Source organism: Salvelinus namaycush, chromosome 5 (assembly GCF_016432855.1).
Source record: "Salvelinus namaycush isolate Seneca chromosome 5, SaNama_1.0, whole genome shotgun sequence".
NCBI lineage: Eukaryota > Metazoa > Chordata > Actinopteri > Salmoniformes > Salmonidae > Salvelinus > Salvelinus namaycush.
In genome coordinates, this window is record NC_052311.1 from 51,653,811 (window position 1) to 51,666,680 (window position 12,870).

The 12,870-nt window shown below is 46.6% G+C and overlaps 1 pseudogene; it reads right to left on the bottom strand.

Moving 5' to 3' along the window:
• LOC120047179 overlaps window positions 1-12,870 on the bottom strand; it is a 95,339-nt pseudogene that overhangs the window by 40,658 nt on the left and 41,811 nt on the right.

Here is a 12,870-nt window from a genome sequence, read left to right on the forward strand (position 1 = left end):
TTCTGCCAAACCGCTGTTATTGAAATAATCAATGACACACATTCAACTACACAATCACCTACACAGTCATCCGTTTGACAGTGAGTGAAGTTAATTAAATGCTGGAGGACTCAAGGTGGTGCTGAATGTGTTTCATTGACTGAGGAATGAGCTCTACACTGAATCATGTGCCACTGATTCCTCTAGCAGTCTAGCAGCACAGTCCATGAGGGCCAGATTGAGAATGAAACTGCAGCATGCCCCCGGAGCTGTGCTTGTGTATTTCACGCTCTGATGTCTGTGTCTGTGTCTCTCTCTCTGCGCCTCTCTCTCTGCGCCTCTCTCCCTGCGCCTCTCTCCCTGCGCCTCTCTCTCTGCGCCTCCGTCTCTCTCCCTCCCCCCCCGTCTCTCTCTCTCCCCCCCCGTCTCTCTCTCTCCCCTTCTCCGTCTCTCTCTCTCCCCCCTTCTCCGTCTCTCTCTCTCCCCCCTTCTCCGTCTCTCTCTCTCCCCCCTTCTCCGTCTCTCTCTCTCCCCCCTTCTCCGTCTCTCTCTCTCCCCCCTTCTCCGTCTCTCTCTCTCCCCCCTTCTCCGTCTCTCTCTCTCCCCCCTTCTCCGTCTCTCTCTCTCCCCCCTTCTCCGTCTCTCTCTCTCCCCCTTCTCCGTCTCTCTCTCTCTCCCCTTCTCCGTCTCTCTCTCTCTCCCCTTCTCCGTCTCTCTCTCTCTCCCCTTCTCCGTCTCTCTCTCTCTCCCCTTCTCCGTCTCTCTCTCTCTCCCCTTCTCCGTCTCTCTCTCTCTCCCCTTCTCCGTCTCTCTCTCTCCCCTTCTCCGTCTCTCTCTCTCCCCTTCTCCGTCTCTCTCTTTCCCCTTCTCCGTCTCTCTCTTTCCCCTTCTCCGTCTCTCTCCCTCCCCTTCTCCGTCTCTCTCCCTCCCCTTCTCCGTCTCTCTCCCTCCCCTTCTCCGTCTCTCTCCCTCCCCTTCTCTGTCTCTCTCCCTCTGTTGGCTGGGTGTAGCCACACTGGCTGCTGAGGAGAGGAGGGAGAGGAGAGGAGCTGAAGAGGAGAGGGAGAGGAGAGCGGGGCAGAGATTTAGCACAGGTCAAATGGAACTGAACACAGGACAAATATACAGATAGAGGGGAAATAGACAGAGATATGCGCACAAACAAACACACACACACACACACACAACACGTAGAGGCTGGTGTGATTAAAAATGAATGTAAAATAATTGAGACAGTGGATGGCCCCCAACATGTCCCTACTATATTAGATAGTGGACAGTGGGAGAGCACTACCGCAAATCCCTTTAATGGGAAAGGAGTGTAGACAGTAACAGAGAGTTGTGAGTTGTAATCGTTGCCTCTGGGTGCAGCGGCAGAAAGAGAGAAAGCCCACAGTATAGACTGCTGCATTCCTCCCATTCCAGCCAGGCATTCAGAGGAGAGGAGTGGAGGAGAGCGCTAATGAAGATTAACACTGCTCTGTCTAACACCTAGCCAGCGGGCCAACACATCCATTCACACACTGACGCACAGAGAGAAATATAGTCCACTAAACAGTCATATATCCACAAGTGTATGTGTGTGTGTGTGTGTGTGTGTAGCCATCCCTCCTTCCCCTGCTCATCTCTTCTCTCTGTTACTGTGAGCCCTACCTGTGATCTAAGTAATGTCTTACTGATCAAAACACAGGGCAGCCATCTCTGGAAGGTCCTGTGAAAAACTCCAGACTCCTCTCTTTCCACCCCCGCTATTTTTAGCATCACAATAAAATTACAAATAAACGCCTCGATATTTCCAAGCCATTTCACATTTAATGTGCTTTCAGGGAACCTTTCCACAAGGCGCTGCCAACACAGACAGTCCAAGGGAAACAATAGCACAAATGCCGCTTTTTTTGTGAGCCGCTTTGAATCAAATGAAATAATAAAACCCCATGACATTTTAATTGAAATAAAGAGGGGTTTTGTTGGTTAGAGGGGAGAGTAATGTCTTCCAGAAACACATACTGCCAGGAACCAGATGCTTCGATGGATACAGTTCAGTCTGCTGTTACCCATTCAGTGGTTTTAAAGGGTACAGAGCTGCTACAGCCAGATGTCAGTACTGTTACAGCCAACTATCAGCGGTGTTACTCGCGGTCCATCTCGTAACAGACATATGTCAGTACTGTTAGCCAGATGTCAGAGCTGTTACAGACAGACGTCTGTGGACTTAATGTAAGATAAGTCACAGGCAGGGAAACGTAAAAGCATCAATTCATGAGAGAGATGAGGCAAGTGTGATATGTTTCCGACAGGTTGTAGAAAGACATGAGATGTTTAAGAGGTTGTCAGTGTGTGTACCTGTAGGAGAGCTGTAAGATACGGCCACGTCTCCAGTCAGGTCTGCTGGTGGATACTGCCCATTCAGGAAGGCAGAGAACGCCACCACAGAGGTAGACCCAACACCTGTAAAAAAATATATATAAAAAATAATAACACCGTTTTAGACACACAGTCAAAACACAGACACATGACGACTCAGCACTTTAACAAGTGTGGAAAGGACAGGAAACAGTATTCTCAACACTCAGACTACCCAGGCCTAAAACACACACACAGTCACATACTCTCAGTCTCACACATGGTTACATGCTCAAACATCTCAACCAGAGGTGAAGACAGCAGGGTTAACAACGTTAACCAGACAACTCTAACATTCACACAGAGAAAGGGTGCCTGTGGCACAAAGCGGAGGGTGCTGATTTGAGTCCAGTTCTAATACCCTAACAGAGTCAGAGAGAGAAGGTAGATGGGGATCAAAAACAGCCCGGGAGGAAAGGCCAGATTTCAGCTAATGGCTTTGGAGAGAGGTCGAGCCAAGTTACACACACAAGTGACACACAGCCCTGTTTGAATGGGCACACCGACCATGTGTCAGGTGGTGTGGTAATGGGGCGTGACGTATGGAGCCCAGAGCAGAGTAGGGCCCGGCACAGGTGACTGAGCCAGGGGTATGTGCCAGGATTCCCCACTACACACATATCAAGCACTCTACTCTGTATGTCTGTGTCCTGCTCTCTCTCTCTCTGTCTGTAGTGAAGGGATTTCACAGACCATCTAGCCATCTTTTCATTTTCATTGTCAATCTGTCTGTCTTTCCTTGTCTCAAACCTGCCAACCATGAAGAATTTTCAGTGGTGTAAAATACTTAAGTAAAAAATACAATGTACATTCCAAAATAAAATAATGTACTTTCTACTCCATACATTTTCCCTGACACCCAAAAGTTGGAGCATTTTGCATTTTTGAAAAACCTGCAACTGCCATTTCCTGAAACCTAGAGTTTTAAATGATATCAAACAATGTAGCCAACACAGAAGTCTTGTGTCGAATACATTTTACCAAGACAAATATGATTAGTCATGTTCTGAAATGTTCAGGGGGGTAACCTCGGATTTTGTAACCTAATGTCATGTCTCAAAATCCATATCCATCTTATCTCTATATTTTTATGTCCTGCGGATTCGAGAAGAAAGACGGTGAACGGGGAAAAGTGAGCCTGTCAGGTAGCCAGTAGCCTTAATTCTTGCACAGAATACAGACTAGATAATGCAATAACATTTTCCTGAATTTCACCACTTTCTTTCCATTGATTTAATCACCCTAATTCTGGCCATCCTACAAGGGTAAAAACTACAATAACTTTTGAATGGATTGTGATAGGGAGGTGAGGTTTGGACCATCGGTTTTCTTATAGGATTATTTACACAATTCTGTTATTTTACCCATTGGTCAAAAGATGCGTTATTGATTGGACACCCTACTAAATTAAAATGAGGTGGTCTCATTGACACTTACGCATTTTTCTAGGTTACATTTATTATTATTCTAATTAATTGGTGTCTTTATTTAGACAGTCCAGTGAAAATGTAAACTGGCTTCTTCATTTTGTTTGGGGAGAAAATAAAACATCTGAATAATTCAATTACTGGATGCAATGTAGTATTCTAGCTGACTGTAGTAGTCTAGTTGACTGTAGTAGTCTAGTTGACTGTAGTATTCTAGCTGACTGTAGTAGTCTAGTTGACTGTAGTAGTCTAGTTGACTGTAGTATTCTAGCTGACTGTAGTAGTCTAGTTGACTGTAGTAGTCTAGTTGACTGTAGTATTCTAGCTGACTGTAGTAGTCTAGTTGACTGTAGTAGTCTAGTTGACTGTAGTATTCTAGCTGACTGTAGTAGTCTAGTTGACTGTAGTAGTCTAGTTGACTGTAGTATTCTAGCTGACTGTAGTAGTCTAGTTGACTGTAGTAGTCTAGTTGACTGTAGCAGTCTAGCTGACTGTAGCAGTCTAGCTGACTGTAGTAGTCTAGTTGACTGTAGTAGTCTAGTTGACTGTAGTATTCTAGCTGACTGTAGTATTCTAGCTGACTGTAGTAGTCTAGTTGACTGTAGCAGTCTAGCTGACTGTAGTAGTCTAGTTGACTGTAGTAGTCTAGTTGACTGTAGTAGTCTAGTTGACTGTAGTATTCTAGCTGACTGTAGTATTCTAGCTGACTGTAGTATTCTAGCTGACTGTAGTAGTCTAGTTGACTGTAGCAGTCTAGCTGACTGTAGTAGTCTAGTTGACTGTAGTAGTCTAGTTGACTGTAGTATTCTAGTTGACTGTAGTATTCTAGCTGACTGTAGTAGTCTAGTTGACTGTAGTAGTCTAGTTGACTGTAGTAGTCTAGCTGACTGTAGTATTCTAGCTGACTGTAGTATTCTAGCTGACTGTAGTAGTCTAGTTGACTGTAGTAGTCTAGTTGACTGTAGTATTCTAGCTGACTGTAGTAGTCTAGTTGACTGTAGTAGTCTAGTTGACTGTAGTAGTCTAGTTGACTGTGGTAGTCTAGCTGACTGTGGTAGTCTAGCTGACTGTGGTAGTCTAGCTGACTGTGGTAGTCTAGCTGACTGTGGTAGTCTAGCTGCCTGTAGCAGTCTAGCTGACTAGCTGACTCTAGTAGTCTAGCTGACTCTAGTAGTCTAGCTGACTCTAGCTGACTAGCTGACTCTAGTAGTCTAGCTGACTGTAGCAGTCTAGCTGACTGTAGCAGTCTAGCTGACTGTAGCAGTCTAGCTGACTGTAGCAGTCTAGCTGACTGTAGTAGTCTAGCTGCCTGTAGCAGTCTAGCTGCCTGTAGCAGTCTAGCTGCCTGTAGCAGTCTAGCTGACTGGAGTAGTCTAGCAGTCTAGCTGACTGTAGCAGTCTAGCTGACTGTAGTAGTCTAGCTGACTGTAGCAGTCTAGCTGACTGTAGCAGTCTAGCTGCCTGTAGCAGTCTAGCTGCCTGTAGCAGTCTAGCTGCCTGTAGCAGTCTAGCTGACTGTAGCAGTCTAGCTGACTGTAGCAGTCTAGCTGACTGTAGTAGTCTAGCTGACTGTAGTAGTCTAGCTGACTGTAGTAGTCTAGCTGACTGTAGCAGTCTAGCTGACTGTAGCAGTCTAGCTGCCTGTAGCAGTCTAGCTGCCTGTAGCAGTCTAGCTGACTGGAGTAGTCTAGCTGACTGTAGTGTAGTAGTCTAGCAGTCTAGCTGACTGTAGCAGTCTAGCTGCCTGTAGCAGTCTAGCTGCCTGTAGCAGTCTAGCTGACTGGAGTAGTCTAGCTGACTGTAGTGTAGTAGTCTAGCAGTCTAGCTGACTGTAGCAGTCTAGCTGACTGTAGCAGTCTAGCTGACTGTAGCAGTCTAGCTGACTGTAGCAGTCTAGCTGACTGTAGCAGTCTAGCTGCCTGTAGTAGTCTAGCTGACTGTAGTGTAGTAGTCTAGCTGACTGTAGTGTAGTAGTCTAGCTGACTGTAGTGTAGTAGTCTAGCTGACTGTAGTGTAGTAGTCTAGCTGACTGTAGTGTAGTAGTCTAGCTAACTGTAGTGTAGTAGTCTAGCTGACTGTAGTGTAGTAGTCTAGCTGACTGTAGTGTAGTAGTCTAGTAGTCTAGCTGACTGTAGTAGTCTAGCTGACTGTAGTAGTCTAGCTGACTGTAGTAGTCTAGCTGACTGTAGTAGTCTAGCTGACTGTAGTGTAGTAGTCTAGCTAACTGTAGTGTAGTAGTCTAGCTGACTGTAGTGTAGTAGTCTAGCTGACTGTAGTGTAGTAGTCTAGCTGACTGTAGTGTAGTAGTCTAGCTGACTGGAGTAGTCTAGCTGACTGTAGTGTAGTAGTCTAGCAGTCTAGTTGACTGTAGTAGTCTAGCTGACTGTAGTAGTCTAGCTGACTGTAGTGTAGTAGTCTAGCTGACTGTAGTGTAGTAGTCTAGCTGACTGTAGTGTAGTAGTCTAGCTGACTGTAGTGTAGTAGTCTAGCTGACTGTAGTGTAGTAGTCTAGCTGCCTGTAGCAGTCTAGCTGCCTGTAGCAGTCTAGCTGCCTGTAGCAGTCTAGCTGCCTGTAGCAGTCTAGCTGACTGGAGTAGTCTAGCTGCCTGTAGCAGTCTAGCTGACTGGAGTAGTCTAGCTGACTGTAGTGTAGTAGTCTAGCTGACTGTAGTGTAGTAGTCTAGCTGACTGTAGTGTAGTAGTCTAGCTGACTGTAGTGTAGTAGTCTAGCTGACTGTAGCAGTCTAGCTGCCTGTAGCAGTCTAGCTGACTGTAGCAGTCTAGCTGCCTGTAGCAGTCTAGCTGCCTGTAGCAGTCTAGCTGCCTGTAGCAGTCTAGCTGACTGGAGTAGTCTAGCTGCCTGTAGCAGTCTAGCTGACTGGAGTAGTCTAGCTGACTGTAGTGTAGTAGTCTAGCTGACTGTAGTGTAGTAGTCTAGCTGACTGTAGTGTAGTAGTCTAGCTGACTGTAGTGTAGTAGTCTAGCTGACTGTAGTGTAGTAGTCTAGCTGACTGTAGTGTAGTAGTCTAGCTGACTGTAGCAGTCTAGCTGCCTGTAGCAGTCTAGCTGCCTGTAGCAGTCTAGCTGCCTGTAGCAGTCTAGCTGACTGGAGTAGTCTAGCTGACTGGAGTAGTCTAGCTGCCTGTAGCAGTCTAGCTGACTGGAGTAGTCTAGCTGCCTGTAGCAGTCTAGCTGACTGGAGTAGTCTAGCTGACTGTAGTGTAGTAGTCTAGCAGTCTAGCTGACTGTAGTAGTCTAGCTGACTGTAGTAGTCTAGATGACTGTAGTAGTCTAGCTGACTGTAGTAGTCTAGCTGACTGTAGTGTAGTAGTCTAGCTAACTGTAGTAGTCTAGCTGACTGGAGTACTCTAGCTGACTGGAGTACTCTAGCTGACTGGAGTACTCTAGCTGACTGGAGTAGTCTAGCTGACTGGAGTAGTCTAGCTGACTGGAGTAGTCTAGCTGACTGGAGTACTCTAGCTGACTGGAGTAGTCTAGCTGACTGTAGTAGTCTAGCTGACTGTAGTAGTCTAGCTGACTGTAGTAGTCTAGCTGACTGTAGTAGTCTAGCTGACTGTAGCAGTCTAGCTGACTGTAGCAGTCTAGCTGACTGGAGTAGTCTAGCTGACTGTAGTGTAGTAGTCTAGCAGTCTAGCTGACTGTAGTAGTCTAGCTGACTGTAGTGTAGTAGTCTAGCTGACTGGTGTAGTAGTCTAGCTGACTGTAGTGTAGTAGTCTAGCTGACTGTAGTGTAGTAGTCTAGCTGACTGTAGTGTAGTAGTCTAATTGACTGTAGTGTAGTAGTCTAGCTGCCTGTAGCAGTCTAGCTGCCTGTAGCAGTCTAGCTGCCTGTAGCAGTCTAGCTGACTGGAGTAGTCTAGCTGACTGGAGTAGTCTAGCTGCCTGTAGCAGTCTAGCTGACTGGAGTAGTCTAGCTGCCTGTAGCAGTCTAGCTGACTGGAGTAGTCTAGCTGACTGTAGTGTAGTAGTCTAGCAGTCTAGCTGACTGTAGTAGTCTAGCTGACTGTAGTAGTCTAGATGACTGTAGTAGTCTAGCTGACTGTAGTAGTCTAGCTGACTGTAGTGTAGTAGTCTAGCTAACTGTAGTAGTCTAGCTGACTGGAGTAGTCTAGCTGACTGGAGTAGTCTAGCTGACTGGAGTAGTCTAGCTGACTGGAGTAGTCTAGCTGACTGGAGTAGTCTAGCTGACTGGAGTACTCTAGCTGACTGTAGTAGTCTAGCTGACTGGAGTACTCTAGCTGACTGGAGTACTCTAGCTGACTGTAGTAGTCTAGCTGACTGTAGTAGTCTAGCTGACTGTAGTAGTCTAGCTGACTGTAGCAGTCTAGCTGACTGTAGCAGTCTAGCTGCCTGTAGCAGTCTAGCTGACTGTAGCAGTCTAGCTGACTGGAGTAGTCTAGCTGACTGTAGTGTAGTAGTCTAGCAGTCTAGCTGACTGTAGTAGTCTAGCTGACTGTAGTGTAGTAGTCTAGCTGACTGTAGTGTAGTAGTCTAGCTGACTGTAGTGTAGTAGTCTAGCTGACTGTAGTGTAGTAGTCTAGCTGACTGTAGTGTAGTAGTCTAATTGACTGTAGTGTAGTAGTCTAGCTGCCTGTAGCAGTCTAGCTGCCTGTAGCAGTCTAGCTGCCTGTAGCAGTCTAGCTGCCTGTAGCAGTCTAGCTGACTGGAGTAGTCTAGCTGCCTGTAGCAGTCTAGCTGACTGGAGTAGTCTAGCTGCCTGTAGCAGTCTAGCTGACTGGAGTAGTCTAGCTGACTGTAGTGTAGTAGTCTAGCAGTCTAGCTGACTGTAGTAGTCTAGCTGACTGTAGTAGTCTAGCTGACTGTAGTAGTCTAGCTGACTGTAGTAGTCTAGCTGACTGTAGTAGTCTAGTTGACTGTAGCAGTCTAGCTGCCTGTAGCAGTCTAGCTGCCTGTAGCAGTCTAGCTGACTGGAGTAGTCTAGCTGACTGTAGTGTAGTAGTCTAGCAGTCTAGCTGACTGTAGTAGTCTAGCTGACTGTAGTAGTCTAGCTGACTGTAGTAGTCTAGCTGACTGTAGTGTAGTAGTCTAGCTGACTGTAGTGTAGTAGTATAGCTGACTGTAGTGTAGTAGTCTAGCTGACTGTAGTGTAGTAGTCTAGCTGACTGTAGTGTAGTAGTCTAGCTGACTGGAGTAGTCTAGCTGACTGTAGTGTAGTAGTCTAGCAGTCTAGCTGACTGTAGTAGTCTAGCTGACTGTAGTAGTCTAGCTGACTGTAGTGTAGTAGTCTAGCTGACTGTAGTGTAGTAGTCTAGCTGACGGTAGTGTAGTAGTCTAGCTGACTGTAGTGTAGTAGTCTAGCTGACTGTAGTGTAGCAGTCTAGCTGACTGTAGTGTAGCAGTCTAGCTGACTGTAGTGTAGTAGTCTAGCTGACTGTAGTGTAGTAGTCTAGCTGACTGTAGTGTAGTAGTCTAGCTGACTGTAGTGTAGTAGTCTAATTGACTGTAGTGTAGTAGTCTAGCTGCCTGTAGCAGTCTAGCTGCCTGTAGCAGTCTAGCTGCCTGTAGCAGTCTAGCTGCCTGTAGCAGTCTAGCTGCCTGGAGTAGTCTAGCTGACTGGAGTAGTCTAGCTGCCTGTAGCAGTCTAGCTGACTGGAGTAGTCTAGCTGCCTGTAGCAGTCTAGCTGACTGGAGTAGTCTAGCTGACTGTAGTGTAGTAGTCTAGCAGTCTAGCTGACTGTAGTAGTCTAGCTGACTGTAGTAGTCTAGATGACTGTAGTAGTCTAGCTGACTGTAGTAGTCTAGCTGACTGTAGTGTAGTAGTCTAGCTAACTGTAGTAGTCTAGCTGACTGGAGTAGTCTAGCTGACTGGAGTAGTCTAGCTGACTGGAGTAGTCTAGCTGACTGGAGTAGTCTAGCTGACTGGAGTAGTCTAGCTGACTGGAGTAGTCTAGCTGACTGGAGTACTCTAGCTGACTGGAGTACTCTAGCTGACTGGAGTACTCTAGCTGACTGGAGTACTCTAGCTGACTGGAGTACTCTAGCTGACTGTAGTAGTCTAGCTGCCTGTAGCAGTCTAGCTGCCTGTAGCAGTCTAGCTGACTGTAGCAGTCTAGCTGACTGGAGTAGTCTAGCTGACTGTAGTGTAGTAGTCTAGCAGTCTAGCTGACTGTAGTAGTCTAGCTGACTGTAGTGTAGTAGTCTAGCTGACTGTAGTGTAGTAGTCTAGCTGACTGTAGTGTAGTAGTCTAGCTGACTGTAGTGTAGTAGTCTAATTGACTGTAGTGTAGTAGTCTAGCTGCCTGTAGCAGTCTAGCTGCCTGTAGCAGTCTAGCTGCCTGTAGCAGTCTAGCTGCCTGTAGCAGTCTAGCTGCCTGTAGCAGTCTAGCTGACTGGAGTAGTCTAGCTGCCTGTAGCAGTCTAGCTGCCTGTAGCAGTCTAGCTGCCTGTAGCAGTCTAGCTGACTGGAGTAGTCTAGCTGACTGTAGTGTAGTAGTCTAGCAGTCTAGCTGACTGTAGTAGTCTAGCTGACTGTAGTAGTCTAGCTGACTGTAGTAGTCTAGCTGACTGTAGTAGTCTAGTTGACTGTAGCAGTCTAGCTGCCTGTAGCAGTCTAGCTGCCTGTAGCAGTCTAGCTGACTGGAGTAGTCTAGCTGACTGTAGTGTAGTAGTCTAGCAGTCTAGCTGACTGTAGTAGTCTAGCTGACTGTAGTAGTCTAGCTGACTGTAGTGTAGTAGTCTAGCTGACTGTAGTGTAGTAGTCTAGCTGACTGTAGTGTAGTAGTCTAGCTGACTGTAGTGTAGTAGTCTAGCTGACTGTAGTGTAGTAGTCTAGCTGACTGGAGTAGTCTAGCTGACTGTAGTGTAGTAGTCTAGCAGTCTAGCTGACTGTAGTAGTCTAGCTGACTGTAGTAGTCTAGCTGACTGTAGTGTAGTAGTCTAGCTGACGGTAGTGTAGTAGTCTAGCTGACGGTAGTGTAGTAGTCTAGCTGACTGTAGTGTAGTAGTCTAGCTGACTGTAGTGTAGCAGTCTAGCTGACTGTAGTGTAGCAGTCTAGCTGCCTGTAGCAGTCTAGCTGCCTGTAGCAGTCTAGCTGCCTGTAGCAGTCTAGCTGACTGGAGTAGTCTAGCTGCCTGTAGCAGTCTAGCTGACTGGAGTAGTCTAGCTGACTGTAGTGTAGTAGTCTAGCTGACTGTAGTAGTCTAGCTGACTGTAGTGTAGTAGTCTAGCTAACTGTAGTAGTCTAGCTGACTGGAGTAGTCTAGCTGACTGGAGTACTCTAGCTGACTGGAGTACTCTAGCTGACTGGAGTACTCTAGCTGACTGTAGTACTCTAGCTGACTGTAGTAGTCTAGCTGACTGGAGTACTCTAGCTGACTGTAGTAGTCTAGCTGACTGTAGTAGTCTAGCTGACTGTAGTAGTCTAGCTGACTGTAGCAGTCTAGCTGACTGTAGCAGTCTAGCTGACTGTAGCAGTCTAGCTGACTGGAGTAGTCTAGCTGACTGTAGTGTAGTAGTCTAGCAGTCTAGCTGACTGTAGTAGTCTAGCTGACTGTAGTAGTCTAGCTGACTGTAGTGTAGTAGTCTAGCTGACTGTAGTGTAGTAGTCTAGCTGACTGTAGTGTAGTAGTCTAGCTGACTGTAGTGTAGTAGTCTAGCTGCCTGTAGTGTAGTAGTCTAGCTGCCTGTAGTGTAGCAGTCTAGCTGCCTGTAGCAGTCTAGCTGCCTGTAGCAGTCTAGCTGCCTGGAGTAGTCTAGCTGCCTGTAGCAGTCTAGCTGACTGGAGTAGTCTAGCTGCCTGTAGCAGTCTAGCTGACTGGAGTAGTCTAGCTGACTGTAGTGTAGTAGTCTAGCAGTCTAGCTGACTGTAGTAGTCTAGCTGACTGTAGTAATCTAGCTGATTGTAGTAGTCTAGCTGACTGTAGTGTAGTAGTCTAGCTAACTGTAGTGTAGTAGTCTAGCTGACTGGAGTAGTCTAGCTGACTGGAGTAGTCTAGCTGACTGGAGTAGTCTAGCTGACTGGAGTAGTCTAGCTGACTGTAGCAGTCTAGCTAGCTGACTGTAGCAGTCTAGCTAGCTGACTGTAGTAGTCTAGCTAGCTGACTGTAGTAGTCTAGCTGACTGTAGTAGTCTAGCTGACTGTAGTAGTCTAGCTGACTGTAGCAGTCTAGCTGACTGTAGCAGTCTAGCGTACTGTAGCAGTCTAGCGTACTGTAGCAGTCTAGCGTACTGTAGTAGTCTAGCGTACTGTAGTAGTCTAGTGTACTGTAGTAGTCTAGCGTACTGTAGTAGTCTAGCTGACTGTAGCAGTCTAGCTGACTGTAGCAGTCTAGCTGACTGTAGTGTAGTAGTCTAGCTAACTGTAGTGTAGTAGTCTAGCTGACTGTAGTGTAGTAGTCTAGCTGACTGTAGTGTAGTAGTCTAGCTGACTGTAGTGTAGTAGTCTAGCAGTCTAGCTGACTGTAGTAGTCTAGCAGTCTAGCTGACTGTAGTAGTCTAGCTGACTGTAGTAGTCTAGCTGACTGTAGTGTAGTAGTCTAGCTGACTGTAGTGTAGTAGTCTAGCTGCCTGTAGTGTAGTAGTCTAGCTGCCTGTAGCAGTCTAGCTGCCTGTAGCAGTCTAGCTGCCTGTAGCAGTCTAGCTGACTGGAGTAGTCTAGCTGCCTGTAGCAGTCTAGCTGACTGGAGTAGTCTAGCTGCCTGTAGCAGTCTAGCTGACTGGAGTAGTCTAGCTGACTGTAGTGTAGTAGTCTAGCAGTCTAGCTGACTGTAGTAGTCTAGCTGACTGTAGTAGTCTAGCTGACTGTAGTAGTCTAGCTGACTGTAGTAGTCTAGCTGACTGTAGTAGTCTAGTTGACTGTAGCAGTCTAGCTGCCTGTAGCAGTCTAGCTGACTGGAGTAGTCTAGCTGACTGTAGTGTAGTAGTCTAGCAGTCTAGCTGACTGTAGTAGTCTAGCTGACTGTAGTAGTCTAGCTGACTGTAGTAGTCTAGCTGACTGTAGTGTAGTAGTCTAGCTGACTGTAGTGTAGTAGTCTAGCTGACTGTAGTGTAGTAGTCTAGCTGACTGTAGTGTAGTAGTCT